The 20,247-nt window shown below is 37.0% G+C and overlaps 1 long non-coding RNA gene across 1 annotated transcript; it reads left to right on the plus strand.

Moving 5' to 3' along the window:
- Nucleotides 1–19,104: 19,104 nt before the first annotated feature.
- LOC145553043 (uncharacterized) lies at nt 19,105–20,092 on the plus strand. The gene is made up of 3 exons (XR_014089223.1): nt 19,105–19,423; nt 19,574–19,704; nt 19,833–20,092. It is a non-coding gene; the product is annotated as an uncharacterized LOC145553043 (long non-coding RNA).
- Nucleotides 20,093–20,247: the final 155 nt, after the last annotated feature.

Raw genomic sequence — 20,247 nt, forward strand, 5'->3', positions numbered from 1 at the left:
TGGATAAATGGACAGATAATGCTGCATTTGATATATGTGACAGGACTGAGGCAGATGCAGGGAAGGATAATAAAGATAAGAAGAAAACTACAAGTGAAACAAGTAGAAGCGCAAGCAGGGAATAAGACAAGACAGGGAGGGAAAGGATACAAAAAACAACTCTCTCCATGCCATATGCTTCATTTTCCCAAATACATTTCTACCAGTCATTGGGTAAGACTTGCGTGATTTGAGCCAATAAGAAGCAGAGGACGGTTTGTCAGCAAAGAGTTGGTACGAAACATCAATGACTTAAAACTAAAATTCTTATTTTAAAAAGTCCATTATTCAGGTAGACAATGTAATCTCTGAACTCCCTTTTTGATATTACCACAATATTTCACATTAACTCATTAGCCAGCCAGCTGTACCAGATGTAGGCCGTAAAAGGAATCAATTTTAAGAAACTTTTCCAGACATAGAAAGTCAATGATGATTAGGCTCACTGCCGTAATGTAGTTTTAATACAGAGGACATCTTACTAATTTTGTCTAGTTTTTTTTTTCTTTTTTTTTCCATAATGTCTTGTTTGTTTGCTTATTAACTTGATGGTCCTTGGCATAAACCAGATTGTTTCTTTGTTCAACCATCTTGGATTGTTCCTGACCTTGAAGCCAACACAAGTGCTACTGGTGGTTTCTGGATGGGAGAGGAGAAAACTTCCGTTGCACCTGCTTTTTCATCTCTAATGTGGTACCAATGAGTGACTACACGTGCCTTCCCTCTTTATTTCAGATTCACCATGCATAGTTAAAATTTGTGGTGACCATCTGCAAACTCCATTGTCTCCCTTCCCATGCATCGGGGATGGAACTGCTTAGGATTTTTACCAGAGTTTGTTTACTATTTTTATCATTACACCACTTTCCATGAGCTCTAGTATCTCAGCTACTAAAATATATTGGTAAAGGCAAAATGAGAAATTAATCTAACTGTCCAAATATTTTGACAATACTGAAATTGTAAATACCTCACACTCAAAAATTATTGCCGGCATTCTGACCTTTTCAATTGAGTCTTTTGTGAACAGTTCTTTGACCTTTATTAGAGCTGCACCATGTATTGAATTACATCCGTATTCTTTTCCTGACAGGAAGCTAAATTTTGCTTTAACTATTTTTACTGGAATTAAAACACACAGACTGCATTAGTATAAAAGTGCAAAATATGTTAAACATGAGACCTGTCCAGGGTGACCCCGCCTCTCGCCCGGAACATTAGCTGGAGATGGGCACCAGCAGCCTTCCTGACCCCACTGAGGGGCAAGGGTGTAAAGAAAATGGATGGATGTTAAATATGAAACAGAACCATTGGTTACCCTTTTACAGTGGAAAAAAAATCATCCAGAAATTAAAGCATCCTTCCAAACGAGGAAATATGATGAGATTCTTCTCTTTTCCGGGTCTGTGTTTTAGGTCGCTGCCTCGGAGCTGAAGCTCACGTTGCTGCTTAATTAGTGAGATGTTTAAATCAGCTCCTGGCAACACAGACACAAAACTACGATGACAACAAGCCCCGAGTCTTGATGGTTCATTCCTGCCCTGAGCCGTGATGCCTCCGCATTCATCCGAGATTTAACTGACATTTCTTCCTCTGTGGATGAAGTGTGCCATGGCTCAAAGGCTGATTTTAAGAACTTAATGTTGAGTTATGATTGTTGGGGGGGAAGGCCTGATAGCGAGGAGCAGCTCCGGCTGTTGTTTTTGTTTCTGATATGGGTCAGTGTTGATGAGCAAAATGGATGAATTTTCTTTCTCTTTGTAATTTCCATTTTCCTCTGGGAAATAATGTGAAGTTCTCCATACTGCTGTGGGTCTGTTTGCTTGGCACAGGCTCATTATTCTGGATATTACTGTGGCAAGAGCCCACGAGCGTGGGCGGTGAGGGGAGTGGACCTCAAATGAAAATATTGATGACCCTGAAGCCAGAAATATATAGCACAAAAAAATAAACAGAGATTTTAGAACTAAAGTTTTTCTAGTGAGAATAAAACTGAAGGTTTCTACAGTTGAGTTGTAAGCAATGTTTAAATTTCAGTCAAAATAATTGCTATGATTTAAGGTTTTTTTTATTTTATTACCCAATTTAAATTTTCTCCAAAATATGAAAAAAAAAAAAATTTAATTAAATTCAACTGGCATATAAATGAGCAATAACTGGTTATTAGATTATTTCTGAAGAGACAATTGTGCTCATTTCTGTTTGGTTTGATGAAGTCATTATCTGAATCAATAGGGTTGTTGCCGTAAGATCTCTAATAAAGTAAGAATCAAAACTTAAGATTTTTTGTAAGAATCTTACAAATAATCTTACCCATGGGTGCCTTATGGGTATAGCCCAGGCACGGAGCTATAGAGGGTGATGTAAACATTAGGGAAATGTAAACATATTGTACTAAATGTGTATTGTACAAGGTGAACAATATATATTTTTTTATCTTGTCCGTCCGTTTAAATCGTAATAGTTCTACTAACCCTTGCAGGAGTAACGGGAAATACAAATGGGAGATGTAGTACTCTCAAAATGTTGTACTTTGAGCAAACAAATGCAGCCCAGCATTACCAGGTTAGATTTTTGTACAGAATTTGATCTCTTACTAAAAGTGTAGCACAGCTGTAGTTCCTCCTTAGACACTGGAAGATTTCAGTGTTTTGCGAGGATGTTTTCAATAGTGCAACAGCAGTGTTACCTAAGGGAAGCTGCATTAGACACAATAAAATAAATAAATCATTACTGTGACACACTTTGTTTTTCTTTGTTTTTTGCCCTGGGGAAATTTGCTTTTGGACTTAGAGCTATCGTGATAGTTTTATTCACCACAAATAAATAAACAGTAGACAGAAAACAGTGGATAGAAACACAATCTACTCATTTATGTTAAACAGTTTCCATATTAAGAGATTAAAATAGGATTAGAATGATTTTGCAACTGAACAATCCCTCCTACTGGCCCAGGAGACATATTGAATGACCTATTATTTAAAATCTTTATTGAGCCAGGGACAAATTCATTATTAAAATGATTCGGCTTGCATTTGGGACTTCTGAACCTTCTGCCAAATTAAATAGGCTCATATTTAGAATCAATGATGTGTGACAGATCCAGCTTTTTGCACTGGTCACGATAATGACTGACCCCGGCTTCTTCAAATCAGCAGCTGTGTACTGGTTGTGTTTTAATTCTAAGCATTGTTCCTTCATAGTGATGCGAACAGTTTGCAGCTTGGCTAGAACTGTTGCTGCGTTGTAGAAAGATAAAACCTCTTTTTGCATGAACTTTCCATTTTCTTCCTGTGCAAACGTTGGTTCTCTCTGGGTTTTCCAACTACTTGCCACCATTAAAAAAAAAAAACTGTTTACACATGGCAATTTAAGGTTGTCCATGTTTATTTTAAAGCTACTCAAATGAAGATGGAAAAAGGATAACAGGCTCATTAGAAAACTACATTATATTGTGAATAAAAAACTAGCAGAGAACAGTTCAATAGTATTTTAAATTGTTAATCAAGAACAGAAAAGTAGTCTAGCTACAAAGGGAGGCTCTACTGGAGGGTTGAGGTAACTTTGTGATTGGTAAAAAGAGCACAAACAAACAAGGAGAAACACTTTGAACATGCAGCAATCATCCAATCAAGTCTCACCACTTCTAGAGTGGTGAGACTTGATAATGAGTCTCACCACTTTTATGCTGTAGTTGATAATGAGAAACAGCTGAACAGCACTGGAATGATGGGGATGAAAGGAGAAGAAAAGAAAAAAGAAAAGCACGACTACCCCTGTACTGTGACATTTTCTACAACTACTTAATCTCAATTGGAGATAGCAATGGGCATCTGGACATATTGCCAGTCCAAGATGGTGCCAATACAATCACACATGAGACACAATCATTCACAAATACACACCCACTTATTTTCTAAAATGTCTAATTAATTTAACAAGTTTGTTGTTTTACGTGGGAGGAAGCCAAAGTAACTGGGGAAAACCCATGTATGAGAGGAAAAACTTACAAATGCAAACTCCATTTACCAGGCCAAACTGACTTAAACCCAGGACACGGTTAGTCTGGTACACTGTTACATGATATTAAAAAATTACCTTGGGTGGTATTATGTTTATTATAGACCATTGCTACAACAATGCAGAAATTTGTATATATATATATATATCCATCCATCCATTTTCTTTCACCCTTGTCCCTTAGTGGGGTCGGGAGGGTTGCTGGTGCCCATCTCCAGCTAACGTTCCGGGCTGGTGACCCTGGACAGGTCGCCAGTCTGTCGCAGGGCAACACAGAGACACACAGGACAAACAACCATGCACACACACACTCACACCTAGGGACAATTTAGAGAGGCCAATTAACCTATCAGTCATATTTTTGGACTGTGGGAGGAAACCGGAGTACCCGGAGAAAACCCACACATGCACAGGGAGAACATGCAAACTCCATGCAGAAAGACCCCAGGCTGGGAATCGAACCCAGAACCTTCTTGCTGCAAGGCAACAGCTCTACCAACTGCGCCACTGTGCAGCCCTATATATATATATATATATATATATATATAAAAAAAAATTCCCTTCTCACCCTCCGCGGGTGGTCTGTTTCATCCTCTGAGCTCGGGTCCTCTACCAGAGGCCTGGGAGCTTGAGGGTTCTGCGCAGTATCTTGGCTGTGCCTAGAACTGCACATTTCTGGACTGAGATGTCTGATGTTGTTCCTGGGATCTGTTTGAGCCACTGCTCCAGTTTGGGGGTGACTGCCCCGAGGGCCCCGATGACCACAGGCACCACTGTGGTCTTCACCTTCCAGGTCTTTTCCAGTTCCTCCCTGAGGCCCTGGTATTTCTCCAATGGAGAAAACGAGAGGTGAAAACATGGATATATATATATATATATATATATATATATATATATATATATATATATATATATATATATGCTGCAGTGTATATATACACTGCAGTGAATGCTGCAGTGTATATATTGTGTGTATATATAATACACACGGCATTCAGATAAACTGAATGCAGTGTGTATTATATATACACACTGCATATATATATATATATATATATATATATATATATATATATATATATATATATATATATAATACACATTGCATTCCCTCAAATACAGAGAGAATATCAACAATGTTAAGCAGTGCAGTCTAAATTTATTTATTTTTTGCTTAAGCAGCAGGTTGGGACTTACATTAACCAAAATGAACTTGCTAAATTACTTTATTCTTGTCCAGCAATATACACATTTTATTAAAATGCTTATATTTCCTCAAATCTTTTAAAACTTTAGCAACAATACAACAATATAGTTTTTATTTGTTTTATGTATTTTCTTTTTTTTTTTTGAGGAAAGAATATTTGGAATAGCCCTTGAAATGGAGAAATAGGAGTCTGAGCTGAGCTAACAAGCCCAGACAGTATGATATTTCTTTGGCAGAATATACTTTTACATTCGGGAATAGATGGCTTTGATATGGGATGGAAATAATAAAACACTGTGTAATGAAGAAAGTAACACACTGCACAACGCAGCATCCAATATCTCCCGAATAAATCCTGATATGAAAGAGAAGCCTGAGCCCTGTGCTCACTTAGAAACCAGTCTTTTTTTGGTCTCTCAAGTGGAGAAAAAAAAAATCTCCCTCGAAGAAACACGGAAGTTTGTAATAAAGTGATTCTTTGTTGAAGAAAAGTCCTCCCAGTCAGCTGGTTATTGGTCTCAGACTCTCTGGTTTAGTATTGGAGACTTCGGGGGTGATTGATGATAACTTCTTTTAATCAGAAAGGTGATTCATCAGAAGTTTTTTTGTTGTTATTGTTGTTGATGTTTTTATAATTCCAGGCGCTTGAGACAAACTGCTCCTATTCATTTTTAATCGGAAGATTAATGCTGCATAATCCGTTATGTCTTGCTAACGGATTATGTAATAATGACTGAAATGTAAAAGCTAAACACCCACCTTTGCCAGAAACTTTAACCACTAAGGAAATAAAAATCATTAGTTTATTTAATGAACTTCAATCCACAATACATAAAACAAAGTAAACCTGAAACAGAGGATTGTGAGTGTACAAACTTATTTAATCAGCCCCTCATTCTTTAGCTCTTTTTAGCTATTACATATCAATCGACATTTAGGAATTTTTCAGGGACGATACTTTCTGGGATCCTTGTGTTTTAAAATGAATTCACATACCACATGCTTCAGTCAGGTGACCCTTACTTATGGACAGGCAGTACATGCTAAATATGAGGGATTTCTCTCTGAAATTCTTAGTAAAATGAGTCCCTTTTAGGCATTTTTCAGAAGAACAGCAAACAATTAAAAGAGTTTAATGGAAATGGGAAGACAAATAACGAAAGGCAGAAATAATAGGTTTCTCAGCAGAATAATTTCAAATGCTTTTTATTGGAAACTAAATCAGAAAGATGGGAATGAAGACAAAGGACTACAGTTTGAATTGATCCATTTCCTTTTGGTAGCAACCACTTATTATTTGCTGGATCATTAAAATAATTTAACAACCCTTTTGGCTTTACTCCACAAGACTTGTTATTTAGAAATGGTTGGGTGGCTCATTGCCTTTACTGGGTGAACCTTTCCTGAAAGCCAAAGTCAAGGATGATTTTTTTTTTTTTTTTATCACATAACCTTCACTTTGCTCCACACATTATTTAAGCATACAGTCAGGCTGTAGAGGACTTTTGAATTAAAATAGGCGAGACATATTAGCAGCATACATGTGTCAGTTGGACAGAGTTTCAAGCAGCATGGAGTATATGTCAATTTGCTGCAGGCGCTGTCTACAGCTGTTTAAATCTGCCGGCAGCAGGTGTCAAACTAAAGAGCAAAATTTGCTCTGCTCTGATTGAAATCTAGTACTAAATACTTCAAGAACTCCCTTGAAGTTTGGATGTTAAATCTGCCAAAGTAATTGCAGATAACAAGTGGCATATTATCAATGTCAGGCAAAATTGAGAACTGTAGCAGCTCCAGAAGGCTTTGGCTAATGCTGAAGGCTTATTACTGAATCTGAATTATTCAGTGCTGTTCATGTATGAAAACAATGTCGAGATATAAAACAAGCACTCGTAACACAACTAATTATAGATATTAAGGATTTATAAATGTGCAAACATAGTCTGTTTTAAATCTATTTTGTTCTGTAGTTATTGTGCAGCACATAGACGAAGAAGTACAACTTGGTAAACTGAAAGATACAACTAAATTCAGGAAAATGTGAAAATATGATGTAGCAGAGCCGCATGGATAGATATGTTTTCACTCTTGAAAAAGTTCAGATTAGGCCTTAGTAAATATAATAAAACAGCAGCATTAATATTGGTATTGGCCGATGTTAGTCATTTTTTGTCACTTGGATGTGTTTCAGGAATGGGAGAAGGTTAGCATTGTAATATCTGTTTGGTCATGAGACGGTGATAGTGATGCAGTTTAGGATTTAGGGTTGTTCAACTGAAGCGGAGAGTCAATGTTAGGTCATTTTTTATGGCAGTAAAAGAGTAAGAAACTTGACATGGAGAAAGTCTTCATTTACTTAATCTGTTCCCATTTGTAGTTTGTCTATTTATCTGTGTACCAAAGTACTAATTCATGTTGTTGGCTTGAACAAAGGCAAGTGATTTTACTAGCTTTGTCCACAGTATTTGTACTTATATTAAGGGAATTCTTCAGCGGCTTGGAATATTATCTTACATTTACATTTTACTGTCATACAGAAATAAACAAAGTATTTGAACTTACAGTTTGTTTTCCACACTGGTAATGTCTTGCACACCGAAGAATGAAATGTCAAGTACAAATAAACATATTGACTCAACCATTCTGTATTGTGTTTGTATTTCTTTTTTCTAAAATGAGCTCTATGTGACATGTGTTGGAAATATGTCCACGTTTTCTTTTACATTTTACCCCATTTGGATTCACGCACACACACCAGCGCACGCGTACACGCACACACGCAATACGCAAACAGACACTGGTACAGAACAGCAAACACAGCAGTATTGATCCAGCACTCGAGCGTTTGCATTTGTGTACACACTTTATTCATGTCCAAGCTGCCTCTCTCTAACTGTTCCCTGCAGTCTAATTCAAATGGAGGGGCTGCAGTAAATTTACAGCGCGAACCAACGATATTAACTAAATTAAACAGTAAATTTGAACCAGCCTTTTCCTTTTCGCTTCCCTGCTTTCCCTCTGAAAATAAGGTTAGTTCTTAGTCAAGAGGCGGATTTAATGCGAAGTGAACATAGCCGCCGTAAAGCTGTCGTCTGAATGGATACCTCAATTCTCTTGGCCTGCAGTATAGAATCGTGACTGTGGTAAATTTTTTCAAATGGAGATGGACAGATATTAAATCAGCAAAATCTCCTCCCAGCTGCAGAAATGTACTGATCCAACACGTTTGATATATTCTGTAACTTTAAAACCACAACAGTTACTGATGGAAATAAACAAAACGTGATACAAGTTTGATGACAAGAATGGTTATCAGATGGTAAAACTTTTGTAATCAAATTGCCATAACGGGGCTTGGACTGATTCCAAAAGCAGTGGAGACCCAAATGAAAGTATAAAAATGTGCAGAAAGTGAATTTTAGATAATAGGTCCCCTTCCAAATTGTACACATCACAGATGTAAAAATGAGGGCATCATAAATTATGCAAAAACATTCCTCAAATTTAATGTGACACACATTTATTTTCTGAAAAAAAAATAAAATAAAAGATTGGACAGCTACAGCTTAAACTTTGTTTGAGGTACACAATTGAGCATAGTGTCAGAGTTCTGATTAAATTTTAGCATTCAGTAATTTTTGCAGGTCTTTCATTTTGCCCATGTTGACTTTGACATTTGACTTTGACATTATTTGGATTAGGAAATGAAACTAGTCCTTTCTACTGTATTAGACACCCCTCTGACATATCACATCTAGTTTTTCCTCAAACAAATTGTTAATTATTTTCCTGTTTTAAAAATTGTTGGGTTTTTTTTGGGAGAGGAAAGTCTCCATGAGATGACACTAATGAGGAAAAAAAACACCTGTTTGTCCTAACCTCCAAAGCCAACTGGACAAAAACCTAGTTTCTGAAAGATTTTCAGCATACCCCAATTAAATAACCGCCTATGCTGGCTCATGTTGTACAAAAACAGCTTCCAATAAGTGACAGTGTGGGACAATGAAGTCAGATACTCCTTTTTAATGATCTCTTGTCTTTAAGGGTTTCACGAACAAGCATGAGACATCTTTGGGGAGGCGTCCACTGTTTTAACAAACCCTGGAAATATCCCTGAATCCCACCCACTGTGGAGTGTTCTCACACAACCACGAGAAAATGGGAGCAACGTTGACTCCACGCTGTGTCATCTAGGACTGAAGAAGTTGGTTCTTAAAATGAAAACTTATAATAAAAGAAATAAGTTAGTAAATGAGGCTCAAACTTTTTGCCTTGACAGATGGACGGTTGCGGAAAACCAGGCAGAGGGTTGGATTTTCTGGAACAATCATAGATAGCATGCAAGGACCAGCTCCCATTTTTACATCAAATCAGTGTTAAAGTCAGGTCAAGCTCCTATGTCTAACAAGTTGGTTTTTTTTTTTTCATCGTAATGAATTCCTGTCTCCATGTTTCTTTCTCAGACTGCTCTGCACTATATTTTGATTTCAACTACCATGCTGTCTTGAATTTCACACATTCATTTTGATGAGTAACACAACACAAAAAGAAGTACAAATATAAACTAAGAGCGTTAAGAACGCTTGGCAAAAATATCTGAAGGTCTCTCACCTCAGCCACAGGTTAACATCGGGTGTGCATCGGATCAAATTTGAGTCAAATTACAATAAGCCGTCTGTATTTGTGCCATAAATCTGTGCCAAAATGACATAGAATTAACTGGGCCAAATGTCAGGTTAATTACTGCCAACACATGCACTACTATATGCTTATCCTGAATATACAGTATGCCTAGTCAAGCATGTGAGCCATGTAGGGATTTAATGTAGTCTTATTTGTTCAGAATAATGCCTAATAATAATGTCCAAGATGACTATATTTTTAAATCAGCAAAATGAGCAAAATTCAATTACAAAAAAAGAACATATAGTTTCAGTTTGTAAGGCGATTCTTTACTTGCAAAATGAATACGATTCTTATCCAGTAACATTTGGTGATAGATGCGCTGAAAAGAAATGAAAAAGTGAGTAATTAACTTTCATGTGGTAAAGCATGGGCCACTGAGTATTACTCCAGTCTTTCTATCCTTTTGGTGCAGGTAAAACACTTCTGCTATTGTCTCTTCTTCAGCAGTGGCTTATGAAAAGCAATGCAACAGCTGCAGCCCTTATCTAGCATACATCTGTGTGTGGTGACTCTTGCAGAACTGACTGCAGCTACACGTCACGGCTTGTAAATCTCACCAAACAGATGGTCATTAACAATCCCATTGAAGTTGAAATTCACACATTTTTTGAGGAAAGTTTTTTCTTCCACTGCACTTTCCATCAATATGCTTGGATAAAGCTTGCTTGGGTGTCAGTGACTGTCTACCAAGGTCACACTAATGACTGTGTAGAGTAGACCATAATATTTCTGTAGAAGTATTTTTTTGTCTTAGAAAAAAGCAAATTATGGACAGCTATCTTATCTATCCAAACAAAGAAACTTTGAGGAATGGAGAAAGTAGGAGAATCCAAGTGAAGACAAATATCATCAATAACATGGCATTGAATATGAGAAAACGAACTTAAATATGGAAGAACAGTGATTAGTGAAGTGGGATTAAAGGTGAGTACAATGCATGGCAGCTCTGCAGAGGACATACATATGGAGCCCTAAAATATCTAAATGATATTTAAAAAAGGGATAATATGATACACAAGAAATGGCTGGCAATAAAAAGATAAAAAATAAAAAACAGTAAGAATGACTCATGAAATATCATCCAGAATTTAGAACTCAGATAAAACTGAATCCAAAGTCCATGAAAATATGCAAAGAAATTTCTTGAGTTACAGAATTTTGAGTACTCATTAACTGTAAGCCATAATCATTGAAATCCACATAGAAAACTGCTTACTCAGTGTGTAATTAATCTATATACTATGAGTTTTACATTTTGGTTTGTATTTCTAAAATCACTAGAAATCAATACATTTTCCTGATATATTAATTTGCTGAGAGTAAATTAGTGTCACACTTTGCACTGAAACTACTGAAACTCCAGACTTCAGTAGTTGTAATTGTTAAGCTCTTATTTTTTTCTCCTTGCTGAAAAGGTTAATTCCTTCTTCACTAAAAATACAAGCAATTAACAACTTACAACAAATTAAAAGAAAAGAAAACTTGTATCTAATTTATTTCCTCTCTGTTCTCTTTTCGGGCAAGCCTACAACTCAATTTATGGCTGTTCAGTTTTTCAAGTTTGCCACCAATACCGCTACAGTCTGTTTTCACCTACCAAAGGAAACATGAGCCGTCAATAAAATAAAAGTCAGGTGATGCTGCTTTAACAATAGGCTAAAGTCTACAGACTCCCCTCCAATCACAGCAGACCCCAATTATTCACTAGTAGCTCCATAAATGCTTACATTAAGCTGTGAAGTCCAACCTCACAGAACAGCAAATAAAACTAAATAAATATATTATAAATTGAAATAACTTCGTGAAGTTCCCACAGTTTCTACATTTACATGGATTAACGTAGGCACACGGCTGTTGGGAACAGCATCCACTCTGGTGTTGGACTTTCCACCACAGCACTTTGGAACTTGGCAGATGGGATTTACTCCCACTCATCCACTGGGGCATTGTACACCATTAAACTTCACAGCTTCTGCAGGACTGAGCTCTTTATAGTGCCATCTTTGATACATGAGGCAATGCATTCAAATTAGGCTGTAGTGTGAATAAAAGATTTTCCCAAAGCCAAAAGTACTCAGTGCTGAGTGGACAGGATTGTTTGAATGCACTTGGCAGACTTTTACTGTTTCAAAACTAGGAACAAAGGTAATATATAGCAGCTGCTTGTACAGTAGGAGCAGAAATCCACATTCAGTTTTGGATTACCTCCAGAGGTATAAAAGAAATCGGTAATTTCAGAAAAAGATCAGTCAGCACATCTCAATAAATTACTTTTTAAGTACTCTGCAAACAACTAAAAAATACGGGCTTTGCTCTTTTATAGAGCTGCTTAACAGAAGACGCACAGAAATGTGGAGACCGCTGGATTGGTTGCAAACTGCTTCAACCTTCAGAAAACTTCATAAGTTTGTTATGTATCACAAAGCCTTGTGGTTTTACTTCTAAGATTTGACATAGAACTCTTTTAAAAACTCCGTCATTATCAAGGTAGTTACAAAAAATGTAAGTTAGTGGTCAATCTTGTGACATTTGTAGAGCTTGTATGCATGAAACATCACACTGAGCTGAAAATAATCAAGGTCCACACAATGGGTGCTACATCTTGTTATTTTTTTCTCTTTTCATCAGCTAATTTACCTGCACTGTGGTAATAAGTGAGTCCAATCTAAAACGCTTTTTGCATCCAGAAGCCTTCACGTGCATTGATGATAGAGGGGGAGCAACAAAAGTAATCACGCTGATCCATTTGAAATTGTTTCAGTTGATTTGGGAGGTGATAAAGACCCACGGTGATGAAATGCAGCAACAAACTGAGAGAAGAAAATTACAAATTTGTGCAGAGCAGATATGAAAACATCAGCGGGCATCATGCTAAAATGAAAGTGAGGAAACATCAAAAAGTCTGATGACAAGCGACAGCGGTGTTCAGCCCGATAAGGAAGCTAAATGACAAGAGAGCGCAGTGTGGTGGGGAAGTGGAGAGGACGAAGGTGTGCAGAAAATGACAAAGCATAGGAGTAAATGAAAATAGCCTCGGCGCGGTGAAATGAAATCGACGTGGTGAGAGATGCATCTGATCAGCAGGACAATAGATGAGAAAAGGGGAAAGTCAGTTTTTCAGTCTGACTAAAGAATTATTCTGCTGTATAAGCCACACTTTTATCTTCACAGCACCGTCTCCAGGGAACCAGCAACAAAGTACGCACTTAGATGCTGTTCAACTCTGTGGCACTACCGCCGTTGTAAGTGAGGCTGTTGACTTACTGTAGCAGCAAATAAGCTAAGAATCATTATCTAGAATTACTCTCTCTCTCTATCTATATACTTTATATATAAAGATGTCCAATAAGTCTGAACCAATCACTTCTCCTTTAACTCTGAGGATATTCTGCATCACATTATCTTTATCACCCCAGAATTTCTGCTTGTCTCCTAAGTTGCGTCCTGCCTGTGGAAAAAAAAATCCCTAAAAGCTCAAATCTTCATACCTTCAATCTGGAGCTTCAGACTCATTATCCTATCCTATCTGACACTCTTCCTCCTTCTCTGCATCATGTACACCAATATAGTCGCCTGACACTTTATTAATTACATTAGTTGCTAATGTTGCATAAGGCTGTTATGTCTTAAAAAAAAAAGACAGCCTTGATTCTTGATGCCACAAATTCAACAATGCGTCACAAGCATTCCGCAGAGATTTTTATCCATATTAAAATGACAAAATCACGCAGTTGCTGCTGATTTGTTTGCTTTTTATTCATGTTTCAAGGCTTCTGCTTTACCAATACTGAAATTTGCTCTATTGGTTTTCAGCATGGTGACTGGAGTGAAATGGATTCACTGCAATGTTTTAGAAATCAGTTTGAGATTATTTGTTTTGTGACATGATGTTATCTTGTTAATAATAGCCATAAAAAGATGAGTGCACTGTATTCATAAGGATATGGTCATAGACCTTGCTCAGTTAGTACTCCACAGCATTATCATTATCCCACCGCCGCCTTCCTGAACCTTTGAAACAAGATGGGATGGATCCATAATTTGCTCACACTCATTTTTTACCACATCATCTGAATACTGATGCTGAAATGGAAACTCATTGGACCAGGAAACATGCTTCTTTCACAAACAACCATACAAAGGCAACTCAGACCCCCTTTCTTCAACATTCTGGTGCTTGATTTTAGCATCAGCATCTTTAGATGCTTAAATGCTTGTGTATTTGCTGAATTGATTGTGTTGTTAATGGCATATATGGGGTTAAGCAATTTAATAAAAGAGGACGGTTAGAGTAGGTTTTGTGGATTTACTTCTCAAGCAATTTGAAAAAGAAATCCTGCACTTGAATCTACTTCAGTTAAAATGGTCTTGAATTCGTCGTTTGGTGATGGTTTCCCTCTTTTTTCTTCCATTCTAAAAGTAATGTTGAAATTAGGTTTTCAAATCAGACCCAAATTTCTCATGAGATGAGTTCGCAGAAGCAGGTGTTACAGATTCTATCAGCGCTGCAGTCGTCTCTGAAAACACCCTGGTGTCACTGCTCTGTTCTTCTTCTTGCTGTTTCTCACATTTGTGATTTTTGATTCTAATTGACCACTGGCTGTCCAACAAATTGCTCTTCAGAGATAATAAAGATTTACTGGAGAGCGCGGTTTGGACCGGGCATCACCTGCTCAATTCAAACCCTCTGTGATTTTCCATGAGCGTCTGTAATTACTCTCAGCCAAATATCCTTTTGTGCTCAGCTGTGAATCGAGACAGCGGTGTCCTGACTCTAACTCTCCTCCTCTTTGTAATCTTTATTGACCCATTATCCTGCTGTGTCCTCCAGAAAAGACAGTTCTAATACTGGTATCACCACAAGCATTATGCATCGTCCTTCATGTTGTCATGCCCCTATAAGTACACCTTTCCAAAAGCTCATGCAAATATTTTAGAACATGTTTTTCATTTTCCTTACTCAGCCGGGTTGCATATATTCGAAATAGTGCTGTCCTACCTAGTCATTTAGTAAAAACGTTTTATCAGTCAGCAGATTAAAAAGCTAAACTAACACTTTGCACCAACGCCAGCCCCTGGACCCGACTCTATCGGTCCGCCTCCTGCGCCGATGCCGGCACCCGGATCTCCTCAACCGTGTTTAGCTGTCAGAATGATGTTCAGTTTCTGTCTCATCAATTCACAAAATATTTTTCTAAATGTCGTTTTTGGTACATGTGAAACAGGTCTTTTTATTTTCTTCGGTTGGCAGTGTTCTAGAACATGGAGCCTGTTTTTTGGTCAATTTCTTTGTTATTCAATTGTAAACACTGACCATAACTTAGGCAAACTGCAGTGGCTATAATGTTCTGGGTTCTTATTTGCTATTAATTCATGATTGTACAAGGTGGCAATGATTACTTTTCATATTGAGCCATTTTGGCTTGGACAATGTTTTTTGTACCTAATAAATTTAATCTTTGAAAACAGCTAATATCTTCAGGTTATCTTTTTCTTATATCCTCAAGTCTTTGATCTGAAACATTTAAAAGAAAAAAGGAAGAAATCTGAAAAGAGACAAACACTTTTCACCGCTCTGTAAATGTGGAAATCTCTGGATTATTTTACAACAGAGATTATAGAATTCAATTAGAATCAAATGTATTTGAAAACAGGAGTTTCAATAAGAAGATGAAAAGCCACATATGGACAGAAATATGCACTTTACTAAAGAAGAGGTGCTTTGCTGAATTTCTTAAACATGCCATTCGGAAATATAAATCCAAGTTACAAAATGTACACTTGGTTTCCAAGACAGGTTAGAAATAACTTTATTGGATATTTTTCAACAAACAAACATGACCTGAAAGGACTGAAAGACAAAGTAAAGCTGGAAGAAAACAAGAAAGAAATGATTATATTTGCCTTTTATGCATGTTTGTTTTCACATCTCTCTACTGCAGCATATCCTCACATATCACCACAATAACCCAGAACTGTGTTTGTTTCACCCTTTATTTGGTTGCGGTTTGCTGTACTCTTAAAAACAAAGTGTCGCGGCTTACCGTAGTGAATCTTCACGCTAGTACGTAGAAAAATCTTTATAGTGAAGCGCTACACACACAGCAGTAACACCAAGGGCGGATAAAAAACTTCCTCCTCCTTCAGTGCTGACAGGATGGCTTAAAGAGCTGATTCAGACATCAGTCAACACTCTGTGCTACAAGATTAACACGGCTTTATTTGGACTATTCAAACGAGGAAGCTGTGAATGTATGAGGACTTCCTGTGAAACGCTAATTACACAAGAACAACAGTCTTAATACAACTGTGAATGTGCTCAGCATCTTCATCATACTGGTTTGTGAACGAGAAGCAAACATACTGTGGATAATTACAGTTACATTATGAAGTAAGATGAGATTTTGAGCACCTGATGTTAGTGATGAAACTGTATTACAAAGTTGAAGCATGGTAAAGTTGTAACAGAAATTTTGCTGAAAAAGCATTGTATGCAATCTTTGAACTGACCAAACATTTGCAACAATTTTTTTCTGCACAGTGAAAATGTAATACAGTGACACAACTGGCCTATTTAATCCTGTCCGGTCCTCTCTATCACCATCAGGCATGTGTGGCATGAATTTTGTCCTTACCATGTGTCCCTAAGTGCTTGAAAAATTGTTCTCTGAATGTTCCAATTCAAAAATACTAAAATACTCCCGGAAAGGTCAAAGGGTGGCGCCAAACATACAGTTTGTAAACAAAACAAAGATGTAGATAAAGAGGAGGAAGAACAACATTTTGTCTTTACATGTCTGCTGATTTCCCACTGTGAATAATATAACTCGCAAGACAGAAGGTCAGAAAGAAAGCTAAATATATACTTCCTTTCGTTGTTAGTATAAAATATTATATTTTTTTTATGAAGGTGAAACACAAAACAAAGCGGTTTTATTCTTTCTTGTTGCATCAAAATGTTAAGCATGATACATATACATTATTCATTCTTTTGTAGTAGCACAAAAGTGTTGGGATGAGGGGGAGTTTAAAGTCTTGAGTATGCTCAGGTGAAAAACAGATCATTAAAAGGTAGATTAAAAAAAATTTTGTTTTTGAAGTGAAATGTATTCCATTACACAAAGTTTTTCACATGATCTGTGTATATCTGAAGGCCATTTCCATTATGCTTCAATAATTGACTCCTGGAGATTTCATGTGCAACAAGAAAAGGCAAACTGTTTCTTTTTCTTTTACCCTTTGGTACTGATCCCACCTACCTGTGACTCTTGATTGCTTGTACCATTGCCCAATTATAACAAACAAAATGACGCAACATATTTCCCTCACAACATCTTCTTTGTACTATCTCTGTAGCAGTTGCTATACCAGGGGTCACCAACTCCAGTCCTCGAGGGCTACCGTCCTGCAACTTTTAGATGTGTCTCTGCTCAAACACACCTGGATCAAATAAACTGCTCATTTCCAGCCTATTGCAGAGAGGAATGAATGCTGGTGAGAAAATTCAGACATTTTGGAGCAGAGGTGAATCTAAAAGTTGCAGGATGGTAGCCCTTGAGGACTGGAGTTGGTGACCCTTGCTATAGACAGTACAGAGTGTGTGTCAGTGCCTTGCTCATGAGTCTATGCACTGTTGTGCCTATAGATCACAGTGTTTCACAGTGGGAAACCCATCACTGCCTGCTATTGAACTGACACCTTCTGCTGTAAGTCATTCTCTAAGACTGTCCTCCTGCCACTTTGCTGGCTCATCCAGGATGACGCTGCCGATTAAAATCCTCAAATTGACTCCCAACACAAGTTCCTGTCTCATCCTCAATTCCCTGCGGGGATCATTAAAACTCCATCTTACACCAAACTCAGACCAGGGAGATTTCCTTGTCCAGTACGCAATCTCTGAGAGGCCTGATGAAGCTGCTGAGTCTGCTCGTCACAAGGTGCATAGGTGAACCCAGACGTCTGAATGATTCTAAAGAAGTTTCACAACCACTTTGAGATAGCACTCTATTAAAAGTCAAAGTCTGGGATTCCGAGGTTCAACCATTGGAACTGAACTAAACTGTCTCTTACACACAAGACAAAATACATGAACCTAGAATTGTAAGCAGCTGATTTTTTTGCTCACATCTGAAGTTCCAAATTTGTTTTTGGCTTAAAAGTCTGAAAAGCAAGGTTGTTTTATTGGAACTCTTAAGAAGAAAAAATATTTTGCGAACACTTACAACAGAACATATGTAGTCACTTTCATTTCCTCACTTTGCAGTAAAAACACTAACCATGTACAAAGAGCTCCTTTAAATGTGCTAATCAGGACAAGGATGTTTGTTACTACCAGAGCCTTGATTTAAGTGTTGGTATTAGCATTACATCTCCCCAAGGAATTCGGGAAACAGGAATACAAACCAGTTGCATTTAAAACATGCTATTTTTGTCAAGTTTATTCTACTTCTCTTGAAATAAAGAAGACTTTTATACCTTTCACTGTATCACTTACTATATATTTTTTTCTGGCATGGCAATGCATTGGATTCCCTCATGATGATATGAAGCGTGTATAGATTTCCCTTCTGGAGTTTTTAGTTATGTGCTGTAATAAGGGAAGCATACATGCCCTAAAGTTTGGTTTTAGCATGCATCTAGTTTGCTACAATGGGCTAGTGCGTTTCACTGGAGAGCTATTTATTATAAAGAGGACCAAACAGATTTTCATCAAATTTGGATAACCTTTTACTATTGAATTGGTTGAGTAAATTGGACAACTTTTGAGCAAAAAAGATATTTTGTACTATGCAACATATGTTTACATCTTTACTTTTTAAAAGCTAAATAGCAATATTTCGTGTAATCAAGGTATTTTTTTTCCCATTGGAATTACCTATTTCTATTAGATAATATTTATTATATAGCTGATTTTTTTCTTTATCGTTATATTTTTGTGGTTGAAATTAGATTTCCAAGTTATTTTAATTAAATAAATAAATAAATATTTATTTATTACTGATTTAAAGATGTATTTAAAAAGGTCCTTCATTTATTTGTCTTTTGTTCAAGTATTCTGTTTCTTGCCACCAAGTTCATTAGCTCTCACGTGATTTCACTGTGTTGTCACGTCACGTACCAAAGCCGTACCATTACCAGTCACGTGGTAATTCGGGCTACGCTTCATTATACGCATAGACATAATAACGAATAGTACGTTATTATGTTTATATAATAACGTCAGTGTCTCAATAAAACAGCTACGGCTCACTAAATGTGGGAGATAGATTATAATAGTTAAAATCTGATCCATACTCCAATGTGGAAGGTGGCGGCAATGCACCTATAAGTTGTTTGCCAACCGCCATAAAAAAGGAAAGAAGAAGAAGTGTGGGAGATGCTATATCGCATAGACATGAAGTCCTGTGCTGTGTGGACTTCTTTCAAACGTTTTACGAAGCAAACTGGATTCATTAGCATTACCTTTCACAGGTAAGGATGAAAGATCGGAATTACTTGACTTTGCAGCCATAAATTCGCTACTAAACAACCGAGAAATATTTCCTATGTAGCTAAATTGGCCCGAAGTAACCGCTGATTGTTAGCGTAGCAGCTAACGTTTTTATACTGTTTTCTAATGAGAGAGCTGATGAAAAACCGCTGCTAGAGGAGAAGTTCATTAAAGACCAGAGGATTTTGTGAGGAAAGATCAGTCAGGATCAGAGCTGGAGCTGCCGTTCTTCAGTCTCTGTTTCCCAGCTCAGCTTCACCAGGTCGGTATTTAGCTATGCTATAAAGATGCTACGAGTCAGAGCCCCAACATGATGAAAATGTCTTTTTTCTGAATGTGAAAGAAACGTGTACGTATTTTCTATTATGTCTCTTTTATCCTTGGTTTTAGCCTGTGTGCCAGGACGTCTCAGAAGTCATTGGAGTTCTCCCAGTGTGACCAGCAGACTGAAGCCCTGCCTGTGACCAGTGTTCATAGTATACTAAACAAATGTTTTATTCTTTCACTTTTTGTGTATTTTAAATATCTCAATCTGAAGTATTGGTGCATTAATACAACTTATGTAATGAAATAAAACTTATTTACTCTGTTAGAATTATTTTTCACTCTTTGCTGTCAATAGCAGAATTGACACACTGTTATATTTTTCTCTGGAAAAAAGTAAGAAAAATGTGTAGTTTAATGTTCGACAGTGACTGATTTATAAATCAAAAGTAATTTCTCAATAATGTATAAAAAAATACAAGAAAATGATTTGTTATCTTGAAACGTTAATGTACATTAAATTATGGAATTATGTAAATAT

Source organism: Poecilia reticulata, chromosome 10, assembly GCF_904066995.2.
Source record: "Poecilia reticulata chromosome 10, P_reticulata-male-v2, whole genome shotgun sequence".
Lineage (NCBI taxonomy): Eukaryota > Metazoa > Chordata > Actinopteri > Cyprinodontiformes > Poeciliidae > Poecilia > Poecilia reticulata.